Genomic DNA, 18,076 nt, shown 5'->3' on the forward strand with positions numbered 1-18,076 from the left:
TCTCTCTCTCTCTCTCTCTCTCTCTCTCTCTCTCTCTCTCTCTCTCTCTCTCTCTCTCTCTCTCTCTCTCTCTCCTCTCTCTCCTCTCTCTCTCTCTCTCTCTCTCTCTCTCTCTACACCAGGTATACCTTCACAGGTATCTACACCTTTGAGTCGCTGATCAAGATTCTGGCCCGGGGCTTCTGTGTGGGGCCCTTCACCTTCCTGAGGGACCCCTGGAACTGGCTGGACTTCAGCGTCATCGTCATGGCGTGAGTTGCCCCCGGGGAGATGGGGAGATGAACGGGCAGAATGAACCCATCGGATCAATGCTGACCCCTAGCTCCGCCGGGGGGAAGCCCCCTTCAGGCCAGCCTGAGGCTGGGTGTCGGGGGAAAGGGGCACTCAGACCGCTGGCGTCGTGAAGCATTAGAGGTGCCTTGTGCCTGTAGACTGAAGTATGCTTAAAGGCTTAGCTAATGCTAATGCTAAGCCCTTAGCTCATGATATTGCTAAGATCTCAGCTAATGCCGATAGATCAGCTAATGCTAATTGTAAGAGCTGAGCTCATGATGCTGCTAAGATCTTAGCTAATGCTTAATAGACTTACTAAAGATACTTAGAGCTTAAGCTCCTCTCATTCTCTCCGGTTGCTAGGGGACCTAGAAGGTTTTCCAAATGGGTCATGCAGAAAGCAATTGGCTCCGACGCTGACATTGACTTGGCAGAATCGCCTGGACCGACCCTTGTATATTTAGAATGAATGTACAAAAAAGACTGACCTCCAGGTCAACAGATCATCAACACCTAGCCACACAGAGCGAGGAGGTGATCCCGAAAGAAGATCTGTATTTAAGTTAATTTAGTTAATTTTAAATGACCTGCTCCATGGCCTAGCTGGTGACACATCAACGTGTTGGCATGTGGCTAATGGAGCTAATGGTTCCAGAGTACCGCTGCTAGGGGCAACAACAACGTTTTGATGAAAGGAGTATGGCTAAACTTATATATAGTCCCTGTCTGGGAGTGTCCATCACACCTCCCTGTATATCGCTCCATACGTCCTTCTGTCCATATCTCAACCCTCACTCCCTCCTCTGTGTTCACTGATGAAGTGTTGATATCCTGTTTGGCCTCACAACACGATTTACTAGACAGACTCACACACACACACACACACACACACAGACACACACACACACACACACACACACACACACACACACACACACAGTGCACATGGATGGCACATGTATGCAAGCGCACGTACACACACACACACACACACACACACACACTGGCATTGATGAGGGTGCACGTCCTTGAACTGGGGGCTGCTCTGCGGTCAGATGGATCTTCAGCAGGACAGGGACATAAGTCACCCCCAGCCCCCCCCAACCATCAGCCCACCGCCTCCCAACACACACACACACACACACACACACACACACACACACACACACACACACACACACACACACACACACACACACACACACACACACACACACATACTCACACATACAACCATTATCACAGCCATTATCACAACACAAACACACACACACACACAACCATTATCACAACACACACACACACAACCATTATCACAACACACACACACACACACACACACACACACACACAACCAATTTCACAGCACACACACACACACACACACAACCATTTTCACAGCACACACACACACACACACACACATAACCATTATCAAACACACACACACACACACCAACACATACCGACACACTCATGCATACACACACACACACACACACACCCACACCCACATCATACACGCAAACACACATTATACAGACACACACACACACACATCATAGACAAACACACACACACACACACACACACACACACACACACACACACACACACACACATACACATACACATACACACGCACACGCACACGCACACATACACACACAAACACTTTGGAACCCTTCCTAACCATGCCTAAAAACAACAACATCCACTTTAGCATGTGTGAAGACGGTTACTGTTCCTGTAATCAGTTAGCAACAGTCAGCAACATCCTGTTGCTAGGGAGGAGGGGGGGGCTCACGTCTCCGTGTGTCAGGGAGCTGGTCTTTAGCTGGACTAGTTCCCCCCCCCCCATGTGCATTTAAGCAGCCTGCTCTGTGCCTTCCCCACCCTCGGGCTGATGTAATTCAATCAGCCCGCTAGTCAGCTCCGGGTGATATATGAGCCGTAATGGGGGTCTGCTAGCACCTTGGGGGTCAAATGACTTGATCAGGAGCCCCCCCCATCCCTCCCCGGTCCTGAGTCAGGGTGTGAGGAGAGCCACCATGAATGGAATCCAGTCTCCAGTCCTCTCTGGTGTGGAGGAGGAGCTTACAGCTCACTGACGGGTTCTCCTTCATGTATTTATCCTGTATCAATAGCACACAGTGTATCATGTGTTTTCTAGATACCATTAGTCTTTTTTCTCTTCTCGTTTGTTCTGTTGATTATTTCCCCAATTTGTGCTTTAGGTAAATCAAATGCAACCATCTTTCACGTAAAAAAAAATACTATTGCTTAAGCAATATCTCAAATTGAACATAATCTGTTTCTTATTGTATGAATTATGATCCATAGACTTCATTTCTAGAAGTTTTCAACATTTCTTCTTTTTTTTCCTACCTCACTTCCGATTTATACTGGCTCTGCGGTCTCATGGTCTTAATCACAAATTGTGTTTATTTCAAAACTCCTGACTCTCCAGTGTTCATGTAATACCCTTTGTTTTGTCTTCTCTTTCTTGCTCTCCATATTTGTTTTTCGTCCTGCCTCCACGTACCGACGGCGCTCTGCCCCCTGCAGGATGTTAACAGAATTTATCAAAGTAGGGAACCTGCAGGCGCTTCGGACCTTTAGGGTACTGAGGGCTCTGAAAACTATCTCGGTCATCCCAGGTAAGGCCTCACCACTAGGGGGGCGACACTGGGGAAAAGCACTGCACTGAAACGTCATTGTCAAATGTCTTCTCTTGTCACGTCTAAGCGCCGCCTTGTCTTGTAGTCTGAAGTCGCACCAATCTGCTACATCTCTGCCCCCTTCAGGTCAATGAACATACTGATCCTCCCCATGACCTGTCAATCTTCAACCTAGGCCGTTTCTGTGGGACCTCTCTCTCTCTCTGTCTCTCTCCCCCCCCCTCTCTCTCTCTCTCTCTCTCTCTCTCTCTCTCTCTCTCTCTCTCTCTCTCTCTCTCTCTCTCTCTCTCTCTCTCTCTCTCTCTCTCTCTCTCTCCCTGTCTCTCTCGCTCCCTCTCTATGTCTCTCTATCTCGGCTTGCTGTTGATGTTGTTTTTGTTCTATGTTGGTCATTCCCTCTTGTGTGTGTTTGTTTTGTGCCCCTCTGTCTCCCGGCTTGCTGCAGATATGTGACTGAGTTTGTGGACCCTGGGCAATGTGTCCGCCTTAAGGACATTCAGGGTCCTTCGAGCGCTCAAAACCATCTCAGTCATCCCAGGTGAGGAAGCTACTATAGCTATGGAACATGCATCTCCACCAGGGAAGGTGGCCCCTGCCTGTGTCCCAGTCCCAGTAGAAGGCGGTCTGCTGTCCGCCCGCAGTGGCATGCTGAAGCGGCCATCATCTCATTTCATTTGCATCCCATGAGTGGACATCAGAGGGGACTTGTAGGTTAACATCTGATGTTCTGATGGATCACCTTACATATGTTGTTACTACTTATATTTGAAGTAGTATCCACATCAGGATGGATTAATCCTTGGGTTATGGCCATCCCATGGAGAAATTTACTTTCAGATATGTTAACCAAAATTCGATCTCCAATTTACATCAGTCAGTTAGATTGAACTTGATTTCATTTTAACATGATTTCAAAATGATGAAGTTGAGGCGAATGTAAATTGATTAGGAAACCTATTTTGGGACTAATCACAAAACTAAACAAATTCATCTTTGCTACCGAATAGCGAGATGACCTCTGAATGTTTTCCACTCTGCATGTCATTATGGCACTAGCTCTGCTTATATGACCATACTACAAATATGCCAGCCATTACATTGTAGACACGTCCTAAACACGTTACAACAGTTAAACTGGCTGAAAGCCATGTTGTCATGTTATGCTGGTACTATTGTAACTGTCATTCTTCACATAAACAGTCCTCTGTTTCCTGACATGCTCCTTTCTTTTCAAAGTAAAAGTAAACCCACACCATAACAGAGGTGACATTGTGTAGGTGAAATGTAAATGATGGACTGGGTACATGGGTCGCTTGTAGCTGGTGTCTTTGTGTGCTGAATGTGTTTTGTCCCCTTGTTCTTGCCAATCATTGTGTGTTTGGATTTCGATATTATTCTTGTCTTGTTTGCTTGTTTCCATTTGTTATTGCTTGTGTCATATTTAAAAAGAATAATGCTTCTGTCATAGTTAGGTTTCTTTTTGTGAAATAAGAGGAAAACAAACCTCAGCAAAATTTAATTTTGTATGATGTACCGCAAACCAAACAGAAACCATAAAGAAAAAAAATTGGACAAAGAAAACATGAATCATGTTTTTGCTCTAAAAGCAGCATTTGACAAAAGTTAATGATTTGTCTTACCTTTTGAAAATCGTCATTCTACTGCCAATCCTTTTGAACAGGAGTCTCCGAACGAGGAATCAAACTGAGAATAATAATTTATTTACAACAACAATCAAAGGACACCTTTAATCATTTATTTGAAAAGTTGGTGATGAATGGAGGTCAGGATAGAGCCAAGGACCTCCAGAAACACCAACCCTTGTATCGCTAGTTATGGTTCCTGATGCCTCGGACACAAGCCGAGGTCCAAGTGGGGAAATCTCCCAGCTTTCTTGCAGCATTTCTCGGAGGCTCGCCCCCTTTTGGTCGTGCCCCCTCAGAATTCTAAGTATGAGAAGAGAGTATACCGAGCTCAGTGATGACGCTTTCAACAAAAATGGCTGCGCCCGTGAAGAGATTTATTTTCTTTGTATTTGTACCACGTTGGTCATTTTTTTTTTATTGTAATGTTTAATTTTAAATGCTCTTACACACTTGATTACATTGCTACTTTATTCCGGTCACCAATGTATGCATTGCACAGTCTTGCTGTGCGTGCAATACAATGTAAAGTTTTGTTCTCCGTTTTCGAGCTGGTTTGCTAAAGAGGCTAATGTAGCTAACAATAACAATGACTAGCCAATGACATGACATGATCACAAAGACGAACAGGAACGCTATAAGTGCTACGAGACAGGAAAATATGTCACAAGTGAAACTCAGAAGTCCGAGGCATCTGGAACACACCATTGGCCTTGATTCAATCTGAGCCAAATCACATCATCCCAAGGGAAAAAAAGAAAACCCAGCAGGGCTTTTATTTTGACATTCATTTACTGATTTGCACTAAATAAGAAATGTTGACGTAATGTTGGAATGTATGGCTCTTAAACAAACTTAAAGATCCTGAAAATACAGCCACCCCCGGAAAGGATCCTGGCTCAGGAGAAACAATGTTTGATGGCCACTTAAAGTGTGCAGCACAGCCAGCCATCCTCTGCTATCTGATGACTCCATGACATAACACCCACTGGCTGCCAAATTATGCACATGATCTGCTAAATAATGGTTCAAAAGCTGATTCTGATTCTGAACTGGTCCAGGAAATTATAGCGCTTCATATTTGCTAGCTTATTCTGCCTACCTTTCACTTCTACACTACAGTGTAACTGCGTGCGCATGTGTGTGCGCACGTGTGTGTGTGTGTGTGTGTGTGCCCATTTGTGGGTGTATGTGCGTGTATACATCTGTGTGTATCTGTCTGCCTGTGCAATTGCGTGTTTGTGTATGTGTGTGTCTGTGCACGTGTGTGTGTGTGTGTCAATGTTTGTGTGCATGTATGTATGTATGAATGTTTGATGTGTGCGTGTATGTATGTACGTATGTGTGTTTGTGTGTGTGTGTGTGTTTGTGTGCATGTGTTTGTCTGTGTCTGTGTGTGTGTATGTGTTTGTGTGTGTGGGGGTCCCCAGGCCTGAAGACCATCGTGGGGGCCCTGATCCAGTCGGTGAAGAAGCTGGCTGATGTGATGATCCTGACCGTGTTCTGCTTGAGCGTGTTCGCCCTCATCGGCTTGCAGCTCTTCATGGGCAACCTGCGGCAGAAGTGTGTGCGCAGCAGCAGCCACTGTGTGACGGGCAGCCTGGCCACCAACACCTCCTTCTACTGCAACAACAAGACCTGGTCCTCATCAAGGGACTTCGTCAATGACGAGGGTAACTACAGCTGCTCCTCCTTGGGATGGGTGGATCAGACTAAAGGTGCTAGAAGGTTCACCTTGTGAACCGGTGTCAGTCTCCCACAGACATCACTTTGCATGAAAGGGTTTTCTGAACGACCACATGTGGTTGTCTGTGAGGGGCTGCCCAGAGAGATGTGAATTATGAACAAGCCTCCTGTGGTTCTGTGTCTAGGATAGAGTGAGGAAGTGAGGGCGGGAGTTATGAGGATTAGGGAGGGCAGTGTGTTGACCTGTCACCTTTTCTTCACTTTTTCCACAACCAAACAGTGAAATGTTACTGTCAGCCCTGCAGCTATAACCATCATTACGGTGTGTTCTGATTTGAGTGGGCGGTTTTTATTTACCTTTTATTTACCGCTCCAAAACGGATTCTAGTCCCATTTCAGAAAGTCCCCAAACGTAATGAATGCCCTGACATTTACACTATTCTTCAGTACACTCCCCCCTACGCACGCACGCACGCACGCACGCACGCACGCACGCACACACACACACACACACACACACACACACACACACACACATGCACACACACAGACCCTCAGCCAACCAGCCACACCTGAGTTGTGACACATCACGACCACACTGTCAGCGAAGACGCATAATAACAACATGTCCTTCAAGTTCAGAATAAATCAAAAGACTCCCCCCTCACTGCCTGTTCCATTACAGGGGGGGGGGGCGTTGGGGTCTGGGGGGCCGTGCTGGGCGGGAACTCTTCCAGCCATGGGGAGGGAGGGGGCAATCTCTGAGAGAGCATGAGGGCGTAGTCAGGGTGTCGGGGCTCCACGACACTCTCTGCCAAACACTCCCTGGGAGCGAGACTCTTCCAGGAACTCACTGCAGGAGATTAGAGTGATCTTGTTTTACTGGAATATTGTTATTGTGTGAAGGATTGCATAGTTAACTGTACATACACAAGCATAGCCAGAAACAAATTGGGAAGACTATACTGCATAGCATATAGAAAATAAATATTGAGTCACAAAAGACACTTTAAACCCTGCAATATTATTGAAGACCCAGTGGTGATTATATACACAGTGAAGGTTCCTAGCGTGCTGCTATGGAACGTACTGAAACATGTTAACATTGAGAGTACTGCTCTCCTCTGGGGAGGTGGGCAGTACTGAGTCCTCTGAGGTGAGCAGTACTCTCTGAGGTGAGCAGTACTCTCTGAGGTGAGCAGTACTCTCTGAGGTGAGCAGTACTCAGTCCTCTGAGGTGAGCAGTACTCTCTGAGGTGAGCAGTACTCTCTGAGGTGAGCAGTACTCTCTGAGGTGAGCAGTACTCAGTCCTCTGAGGTGAGCAGTACTCTCTGAGGTGAGCAGTACTCTCTGAGGTGAGCAGTACTCTCTGAGGTGAGCAGTACTCTCTGAGGTGAGCAGTACTCTCTGAGGTGAGCAGTACTCTGAGGTGAGCAGTACTCTCTGAGGTGAGCAGTACCCTCTGAGGTGAACGCTCAGAAGGCATCGATAAGAAAGAGCTGAGAGGCAGGCACTCCTGAGCGGCTGCCATGACAACGGACTAGCTTGACTTTTAACAGCAGGTTTTGTCTATTCTTATCCTGCTGCCGTCTTCACTTATGTTACTGTTGTGAAAAGCACAAGCTCATTGGTAAGAGGAACTCAAATCATTGGATCTAATTTAACATTTAAATCCTGTGACTGCTGGACCTTCCTCTCCCAGTGATGACCATCACCTACAAATAACGTAAAGGAAAGATCAAATCAAAGAAAAGCTAACGGGATAATGAGTGGATGTGGTGAACAACATGGGCGCAGCTATAGCTAATGCTAGCTTTAGTGGAGGAAACATTCCGGAGGGAGAGCATGGGTCATGTGACGCGCTGTGTATGACGGCTGCTCTGAACAAACTGGATGTCAGCTGGGCACCGGACTCCTTCTGACGTCAACAAAGACACACACACACACACACACACACACACACACACACACACACACACACACACACTAACACATGTCAGGGCCTGATTTGTCTAAGGGCCTATACAGCAGTTCCCTAGTCATATACAGAATGAGATGGACATGCACACACACACACACACTCTCTCTCACACACACACACACACACACACACACAGAGACAATGGTCAATTGAAATCCAACCCTACACAGGATGGATTTAAAATCTAATGTTTTTTCAGACAATCAAACAAAGTGTAAACAAATAAACAACAAAATAAATCAATATGGCTCCCGCCGTGTATTCATCAATACAGTAACCGAACGCTGTAGCTCATATGCATGGGCGGGTGAAACACTATTGCCAATTCCAATTAAAGGTTTTTCAATTTGGAGAACCAGCCAGAGTATGCTTGATTTTGAAAGTATCCAATTGAAAAAAAAACACCCCCTAAAAACACCATCCATCCCTGAAAACCCCTCCCTCAAGGCCCCCATCAAAGCCACTACCCAAACACGTTTCTAGCTCGCTAGCTTTAGCAGCGGGTCTGCTAACCTGGTGGGAGATGACACTAGGCAGAGCAGCTGGCAGGAACACGGATAGCTAGGCCTCCTCTCATTCAGGCCAATGAACGATTAGACGACAGACTTATTACAGACCTGTGACATCCACACATACTCATATTGTTTAATCAAAAGCATTTGATTGATTGATTGCTGTCGGAATGTTAAGAGAATTTCAATAAATATGACAGAAAATGCTACTAAAACAAATGGCCTGCCCTAGCTTTAAGAAGAGAAAGTGTTTGACATTGGAAATACAAACGAGGTGGATGAGATGTGGGCCGGCTGGCAGAGCCTTCCAGACGTCGTTGTGATAATGGCCACATAAATAAAGTTGAGCTATATTGGCATGAGGACCTGGGGGCTTTGTGAGAGTCCATCCCCACCCTCAGCTTTGGACAGTGCCAGGTGTCTCTTGGCTCCTGGCTGCCTGTCCCAGTCTGTCTGTCCCTGAAGGGGGGCTGGACATCTTGGGGGTGTTATGGCTTCATGGTACATTAGGTTGGATCTTGTCTGTCAAACCGTGCAGAGCTTTAGGTTTTACAGGAACGCTCCACATTGGGATAAGTCTAAGGTCTGTCTATTTATTAATTTCATGTTATGGCGTTAGACAAATGTCCCCCGCAGGCCCCCGGATCAATCTCTAAAAGCTGCCATGAAACCTGAGAGGGGAAGAGTGGCAGTAATGGTGTCAGAGGGATTCGCCTCTTGCTATTGGCTGCTTCTAAAAGCCCCTCATAGAGAGATCAATGGTCAAAGTGGTTAATACAAAAAAGAAGAGAAAACCATTTTCCCATAATGCAGCACTCATTCCGTCTTTGCTGTCTACCAAAGAAACCTTAAGCCATCACTAAGGGTGTCCATCTCCCATGGAAATATTCAATCACCCTAACATTGCCAATAAGCAAACTCTATTTGGTTAACAGCTGTTTCTCTGCTTTCATTGGCTGTGTCATGGTTAAGTGTGTCCATGTTTCGTGTGTTGAGGTCATGAATCAGTGGAAGACCAGGAATGCCTTTAGAATACTAGAAAATGCATTCCCTGCAGAAAATGTGGTGAGTGCTGTAGTGCAGGTGAGGTTGAAATTATGTTTTAATAAAGCCACATAGTTTAAATCGTAAAGAAATGTGGAATGGCTTAAACTAAGTGAAAATATTTGAACCGAGTTCAAAAGTCTAAATGGAGTAAGCAATGTAAACATGCACACCTTTTAAAAAATGTAAAATGGTTGGAAACAAATAAAGCGAAGAGTTAAACAAATAGCTGATGTGATAAAGTTTGAATACATTTGAAATCAAATATAGAATAGCTGAGCTGTTTTAAAGTTTGAAATGGTTGAATCAATTATTTGTGTGTGTGTGTGTGTGTGTGTGTGTGTGTGTGTGTGTGTGTGTGTGTGTGTGTGTGTGTGTGTGTGTGTGTGTGTGTGTGTGTGTGTGTGTGTGTGTGTGTGTGTGTGTGTGTGTGTGTGTGTGTGTGTGTGTGTGTGTGTGTGTGTGCGCCTGTCAAAGAGGTCTGGATCTGTGCCCAACCACACTGGCGCCACTATGTCAAGGAGAGAGAGAGAGAGAGAGAGAGAGAGAGAGAGAGAGAGAGAGAGAGAGAGAGAGAGAGAGAGAGAGAGAGAGAGAGAGAGAGAGAGAGAGAGAGAGAGAGAGAGAGAGAGAGAGAGAGAGAGAGAGAGAGAGAGAGAGAGAGAGAGAGAGAGAGAGAGAGAGAGAGAGAGAGAGAGAGAGAGAGAGAGCAAAATAAATACAGTGTAGAAAGAAAAAAAAATAAAGGTAGAAATAAAGAAAACTTCATGCCTGATGCTTTCATTACATTTCATTGCTCAAAGGCACTTTGACAATGGTAGATGCTGGTGCTTTTTCGTGTGTGTGTGTGTTTGCTTGTCCTGGAAAAGTGTGTCATTGACGTTATTCGAGATAAGCTCACAAAATGATAATAATGATAATAAAATACTTGCAAACAAAACAAATATTAATTCAGCTTGTGACATTTTCCATGAAATAACATTGTTTGCTGCATTTATTTTGTTCACTTAAACTGATAAGAACGTTATTATTTTACTGCGGCTTCTGTCAATGTCAACGTTACTAGTATCGCAGTTGTGGAGGCTAGCGAGGCTAGCGCTAGCAACCTGCTCACTCCTGTCCGACTGCTCTGACTCCAAAGCTATGTCAACAGCTTATTTTAGTAATGCATTAAATGTATTATGTCCATAAGGATAAACCCATATTTGCCAGTTGTGTTGTGATTGTATTTATTTACAATCTTGTGAAAGGCACCATTTATTATTGATTACTTTTTGTGAAAGTAACATTATTAATTGGGTTTTATCTGTCAGCATTGAAAGTTTGGGTAGCAGGAGTCTGAAAACTAAACCTAAAAATGCAAGACAGAGAAAGGTAGTACAAGAAGCACTCAGAGCAATGACATTTAGTGCTTCACACATATAAACACAGAAACAAGTTCCATGTTTGAAAGTGTTCTTTCGTTGACTAATACAGCTTAAATGTGTTTTATTTTTAAGTTCCAATGTGAATGACAAATTGTTCAAATTGTTCAAATTGTATCAAATATTCTGCCACAATTTATTAAAAAGTGGGTTATTTTTGCATTGCAGTCACATGTGTTTTTTTCAGAGTACAATTCTGTTCTTTTTTAAATCTCACACATATCAAAATCCTTTCTCATATCCAAAGCTTGGTTGCAGCTGTAATGTTCTCCACATCACAAAGGCATGATACAGTGGCGGCTTCTCCAGTGAGGAGAGGGAGGAAGATCCTCCTTAACATTGTTGAGAATAAATAATGTAGATTGCCCAGACTACTGTAATGAATTAATGCCCTTAAATATGACTACTTTAATGCCTTTGTACATGTAATGTTTGTTTCCCTGGGTAAAGGGATATTAGCACCCCCTATCGCCTATTGAATATTACTTCGGGGAGGACGTTCCTCCCTCAGCCTCCATTGACTCCCATTCATTTCTCGGGAACTACTGGCGGCCAGTGAGTTGCATGGGAGTCAATGGGCGAGAGGAGGAAAGTCCTCCTCTGAGAGGGTGGGACTAGCTAAGGGATTGAATCGCGCCAACTACACGGTGGTTGGTTCATACGCGTTGCGCTATGAACCAATAAGCAGGACCCCTGGCTAGGCTCAGTGTTGCCAGATTGGTAAGATTTACAGGTCTACTTTTAACCATGTTAGGTTGGAAAAATAATCATTGGGCGGAAAATGTGCCCAATCTGGCAACGCTGTCTCAGTCTAAGAGACACAAAGCAAGTGAAATCACCTGAACGATAGCAAAATCATTCCATTCATTGAGTTACAGTGGTAAGTTAGCGACCAAAGAAAAAGGTAGACCAATTCCCAAAATCGAGATCACCAAAAGTAATGGCAGAGTCAGTGTTGTGAGTGCTACATGGTTTGCTAAGTACTCATGGCTCACTGGTAGCATTACTAACAATCAACTGTATTTCTGGCCCTGTTTGCTCATGAATAATGTCAAATCTCCAAAGTGGGCTGTTCATGGTTTCACTGATGTGAAAAATCTTGATAGGACAACCAAACGCCACGACAAGTGTCAAGATCACATTGGTGCTGCTATCCGACTTTCCTTGCTAGGCACCATGCCTATAGACCAGGTTGTAGATGAGGGTGTGCGGCTGCAAATCAACAGCACAATGCTAAAGTGCGTGGCAATAGGGTGGTGGTGAAACGTCTGTAAGATGCAACAGGGGGCATGATGAAGGGGAAAATTCTGACAACAAGGGCAATTACAAGGAGCTCGTGGTGGTGATTGCTCAGTATGACCGTGTTCTGGCAGAACATCTGGAGAGCTCGACTGTCTTCACAGGCATGTCAAAAACAATCCAAAATGATTTTTTTTTTCATTCGCAGCCATTCACAGTTCAATTACAACAGAGATAAAAAATGACCACAGACATAAGCTGTCATTCACAGCTGTCGGTCATCTTGCGCTATGTTGATGACTATGGTACCATTCAGGAACGCTTCCTAGGCTTTTTTGATGTGTCCGATGGTCGAGATGCTATGTCCTTGTTCGAATTTGTGCAGGCTGAGTTGTCAGGTTTCAATTTCAAGGATAAACTTGTCGCCCAAACGTACGATGGTGCTGTGGTCATGGCCTCGCACTTGAATGGCCTGCAGGCTAAGGTGAGAGAAGTGGCTCCCTGTGCAACATTTGTCCACTGCTGTGCACATCGCTTAAACCTAGTTTTAAGTCAGGGTGTTAAGGCCATTCCCCAAGCAAAGTACTTCTTTGCTCACTTGGGTGGCTTCACATCTTTTTTCTCCAAGTCAAGCAAGAGGGTAGCTTTACTCAAGGAATTTGGGTGCGCTCGGCTGTTCGCTGGAACTTCTCCTTCTGAGTAGTGAATACGGTTGCTTCTAATTATGACGAACTACACGACATCTTCGAGAATATTGTTGTGCGTCCAACGATGGACGACGAGACTATTCATTTGACTGATGGTTTGAGGTGTAAGATGGAAGAGTTTGAATTTGCGTTTTTTCTCTTCACATTTGAGCAGTTGTTTGCGCACACTGACGTGGTCTTCGACATCTTACAGCACAAGTCAATGGATGTTGCTTTCTGCAAACGGCGCATAGAAAACCTACAAATAATTGACAAACTGAAAGTAGAGAGTGTCTTTGACAAGATTTACACCAGGGCTGCCACTCAAACAGATGACCCTGATGTATCTCACAGGGCAAAAAGAAGGCTGCTAAATCCCCGTCAGGCATACAGAGCGCTTTATGATTCCATCCACGACAGCATGCTCACCCAAATCACCCAGTGCTTCCAACACCTTGATCGTTTACGCTCCTTGGAGCTTTTGGATGCGGCAAAATTTGAATCTTTCAAAGTCTCATTTCCCACGCAGGCACTGGAGAATTTGATGGAGACATATGGCCACTTTTTTGATGCAGACAAATTAAAAATTGAACTTCAACATTTTTTTAGCAATGCAGAGATAAATTCCACACGAAAACTTTGTGATGCGCTCGCCTTCATGAAATCCAGCGGCCTTGATGGAGCGATGCCACAGCTGTACAAACTTATGTCGCTGATTGCCACAATTGGGGCCACCTCTGCAGGAGCTGAGCGAAGTTTTTCCTGCCTGAAACAAATTAAAACGTACACGAGAAATGCAATGGGGCAGGAGAGGTTAACAAATCTGGCATTATTTTGATTGAAAAGAAAATGCTGAAATCACTAAAAAAAGATCCAGTTTGGTATGACCAGTTCATACCAGGTCATACCATTTGTGATGGCTACCTTGGGCTAGAAAGGGTGAAGTCATCACGCTCTAGCCTCAACGTAAGTCAATGAGACCAACTGAAAATAGACAAAAATAAACTGTAGTTTATTTAAAAAGTATAAATTATATCTTGAATCTGTTAAGATATATTTGACAATCAAAGTGTGTTGATTTGTTAAATGTTTGAACGAAGGTTAATGGTGAACAATTTACCAGGTTGCTAAGTCTGAAGTAGTTGAAGTGTCAGAGAATGGGATTCATAATGGAAGTGATCCCATTGACTTCCATCATAAAAATAATCTTTTAAAAGTTGAATATTTTAAAAATTTCAAAATATTACAAATGTTGGTAGCAAGCTATTCCAAGCTAATATGAACATTTAAAAAGTGGAATGGAGTCTCTAGGTGAAGAATTGTGGAAGGAGTAGGGTCCCAAAATGTGTAGAGAATAATAAAGAAGGAAAGAAAGAAAGAATAAAGTTTTAGTGTGTATAATTAGTATTCTTAATATTAGTATTGTTTTCTGGCTAAGGTATGTCTTTTCAATATCATATGGCCGTGGTAAGGAATGGAATTAGAATCTTTCAATTAAAAAATGTAAATAAAAACAACGCAAAAAAACTAACTCCAAACTTCCTTTCTATTATCATGGGACCGAGTTAGTTGTTAGTTAACAACTAATTACCAAGTTAGTTGTTAGTTAAGAACTAACTCGGTCCCATGATAATAGAAAGGAAGTTTGGACAAAGATTTAAACTTAACAGAATTAACTAGCAGAACTTTATTTCAGCCCAAAAATGTATTTTAAATTTTATTATAATCCATTCATCACACCTCCATTGAATAAATCGAAATAACAGTTCTTGTTTTACAGACAACTTCTATAAAGTCGAAGGAGCCAAGGACGCACTGATCTGTGGGAACAGCAGCGATGCCGGGTGAGTCTGCTGGGTGCACAGTGCTGAACACTTCGAAACACACTCCACCCTGCACTCAGAATCACCCTCACAGAGGCCCCTACACTCAGACACACCCTCACAGAGGCCCCTACACTCGGAATCACCCTCACAGACGTCCCTACACTCAGTATCACCCTCACAGAGGCCCCTACACCCAGAATCACTCTTTAGGGCATTTAGTCAACGCTTTTATCCAAAGAGACTTACAACGGTTAATACACACATTCACACACAAACGGTGGAGTAAACCATGCAAGGCGACAGCCAGCTTGTCAGGAGCAGGGTTAGGTGATTTTCTCAGGGACACATCGAACTAGCAACCTGCCGGTTAAAAGTCATCCTGCTCTACCTCCTGAGCTAAGCCGACCCCACCGAAACACCCTCACAGAGGCCCCTACACTCAGAAACACCTTCCACAATGGCCCCTATACTCAGAAATACCTTCCAGAGAGGCCACTACACTCAGAAACACCTTCCAGAGAGGCCCCTTGACTCAGAAACACCCTCCACAGAGGCCCCTCCACCGGAGAACCCCTGATGGCTTCTCTGCTGTCGTCATCACCACACACACTTCACATTCAGAGCCAAGCCACATTTTTCTCAGTGAAAGGAGTGGTTGGTTGGAGTCTGCAGTAGGGTTTGTTGTATTGGGAAACCAAACAGACACCTGAGTGCGGGTCAGGACGCCTCTGCTGGCCCGAACTGGGGGGTACCGGGGAAACACGGACCTGAGAGTAGCCATCGGTGGATATTCTTTCGTTGTTGGACCATGATCGGTGACCCCACTGGTATGTGCACATAATGTAGGATATTGCAGGCAAACAGCAGCAGAACTAGAGTGGAGATGTTGGATGTGGTGTCCCTAATGAGTCTTGTGGTTGACAGAGAGTGGAGTCTCCTCCGTCCACGTTGGTGCCGACAACACGGGCGTTAGTAGCATTGTGTGACGCATGTGTCGCAACGGACGAGGATTTGTGCTGACACATCGTCTGCTGTGAGCGGTGCAGCGTGGACACGCAACACGACCACACCATCACTCTGACAGCGCCATGCATTTGGCGGTGTGTGCGTTCTGACATGGCAAGGTCTTAGAACTCAGTCTTCGACGATCGTCAGCAACAACAGTGCTTTACTCAAGACGGCATGGAGGATTAAGTTAGAATTCTTAATCTGAGAGTTAACAACAGAGAGGGACTTGAAGCTCGCCCAGAGTGAGTCAGGAAGGTTACCGGATAATGAGGAGAAACAAGCTAAATGGGCTATTGGGGGCTAACGGAGACATGAGCTAAAGAAGCTAAAGTGAAAATGGCGTTGACGTCCTCTGAAGTCTGAATAAACTCTAAAGTCTTAAGTGACAGCGGAGGGCGTAGGAGGACGCCATCAGGAGTATGGAGAAAGAAAGTGACATCGGAAAAAGAGTACAGCAGTTATATCATATATATAGTTAAATCATATTTTTAAAAGTTGGCCCATTAAATTTGAAGAAAAGAATTTGACCCTGGGTTTGCTGAAGCGCCTGCTAAAGCCCTCCATCCTGAACATGCACAGGATTGTGAGTTAAGGCCTGTGGAGAAACAGCAGCCCAAACTGACAAACAAGGAGTCTGATGAGAAGGGACAGGTCCCACTGAGCACGGCCCCGGCGGACACTTGAGCGGCAGGTGACTGGCCGCGGGGGGGCAGGGACAGAGGGGTTGCTGATTTGTGCCTGAAAGGTGGAAGGCCGCGCTAGCTTAAGGCGTGTCAAGGAGCTCGCCATGCTAGGTGGCTTGAGGTGCTTCTCATGTCGTGTCCGGACATGTACCCAGGGTAAAAGACTGAGACCAAGACCTTCCCTGGCAGCTTGAAAACCTCTGCTGTGAGACTTCTGTAGCATCATCTACATTCATTGGTTGTCCTTTGTTTGGTCTCTTGTAGAGCAGGGTGTGAGGGTTAGGAGGACCAACAGAGGAGAGCCTGGATGTGAACAGAGAAGCTGTTCTTTTGATGAATATTACCTTTCACAACGTTTTCCAGTCTGCTTCGGCGGTCTTCACATGTGATGTCAAGATTGAGTTTAAGTTTGTCCTAATTCACTATGATAATCAAACAGCTGAGATCAAATGTCACCCCACGTGGTAAGGTTGGTGTTTGGCCACTCTTTCTGGAGGGTGAAAACCACACACAAAGAAGACCTGCGTATTGTGTCTAGACAAGGAGTGACAGAGAGAGGAAGAGGAGGAGGAGGAGCAGGAGGTTGCCCTTAAGGTAAACTCTGGGCTCTCCGAGCTGTTCTGATCCACAGTGGAAACCTTTCCTCTGCCTGAACTCGATGTCTATGCTTTGTCTCTTTGCTGAATCAAACATCTGCTCCCGGACACTGTTCCAACCCTGCCTCTCTTCAACAACCCCTTTAGAATTCCTCCTGATTAAATGATTGTCTGTGTATGTTTGCGTCTACGTACTGAAATTGTGCGTGAGTACAGTCTGTGTTTCCATATGCCATAGGGACACCTCTGATCCCCACGGTCTATATCAATATTCTGGAGACGTGCCAGGGGCATGCCAAGCATGCCTAAACAAACAGTTTGCCCATGGTATGGGGAGCCTCATTAAGAACCCTTGTTAGGACCCTCGTTAAGGACCCTCGTTAAGGACCCTGTCAGTGGACTGTCCTCAGGGAACCTCGTTATCGTAGCTTGTTAACATTCCTACTGTGACCCATGAGGTCAGAGGAAGTGGTATGGAGAAGCCAAAACGAAAGACCTAGTAAGTGTGGGAGACAGAGACAGTTTGTGTTGATTTTGTGTACTTGTTGTGTTGTATACACAGGTAGGCCTCAGTGTAAAGACCTGTCTATATGCCGCGTTACCACTATCAGGCCAATACTCAGGTAAGCCTTAGTGTAATGACCTGTCTATATGCTGCGTTACAGCTTTCAGGCCAATGTGACCTCTGTTGTTACCTCAGTTTTTTGTGTACTGTAGTTTGGGCTGTGTATGTTGTGTACTTTTTCTGATTCACGCAGTGTTGGCCAATGCAGGAGAATTCAGTGTAACGGGC

At 44.9% G+C, this 18,076-nt stretch overlaps 1 pseudogene across 1 annotated transcript in view; it reads left to right on the forward strand.

Moving 5' to 3' along the window:
• Window positions 1-18,076, forward strand: part of LOC311366855 (sodium channel protein type 5 subunit alpha-like) — a 139,672-nt pseudogene that overhangs the window by 26,626 nt on the left and 94,970 nt on the right. The window contains exons 4-7 of the transcript in view: window positions 123-251; window positions 3,400-3,492; window positions 6,028-6,270; window positions 14,951-15,014. The product of the transcript in view is annotated as a sodium channel protein type 5 subunit alpha-like (transcript). The remainder of the gene's footprint in view (window positions 1-122; window positions 252-3,399; window positions 3,493-6,027; window positions 6,271-14,950; window positions 15,015-18,076) is intronic.

The sequence above is a fragment of the Micromesistius poutassou genome, assembly GCF_964030765.1.
Source record: "Micromesistius poutassou genome assembly, chromosome: 21".
In the NCBI taxonomy this organism is placed as follows: domain Eukaryota; kingdom Metazoa; phylum Chordata; class Actinopteri; order Gadiformes; family Gadidae; genus Micromesistius; species Micromesistius poutassou.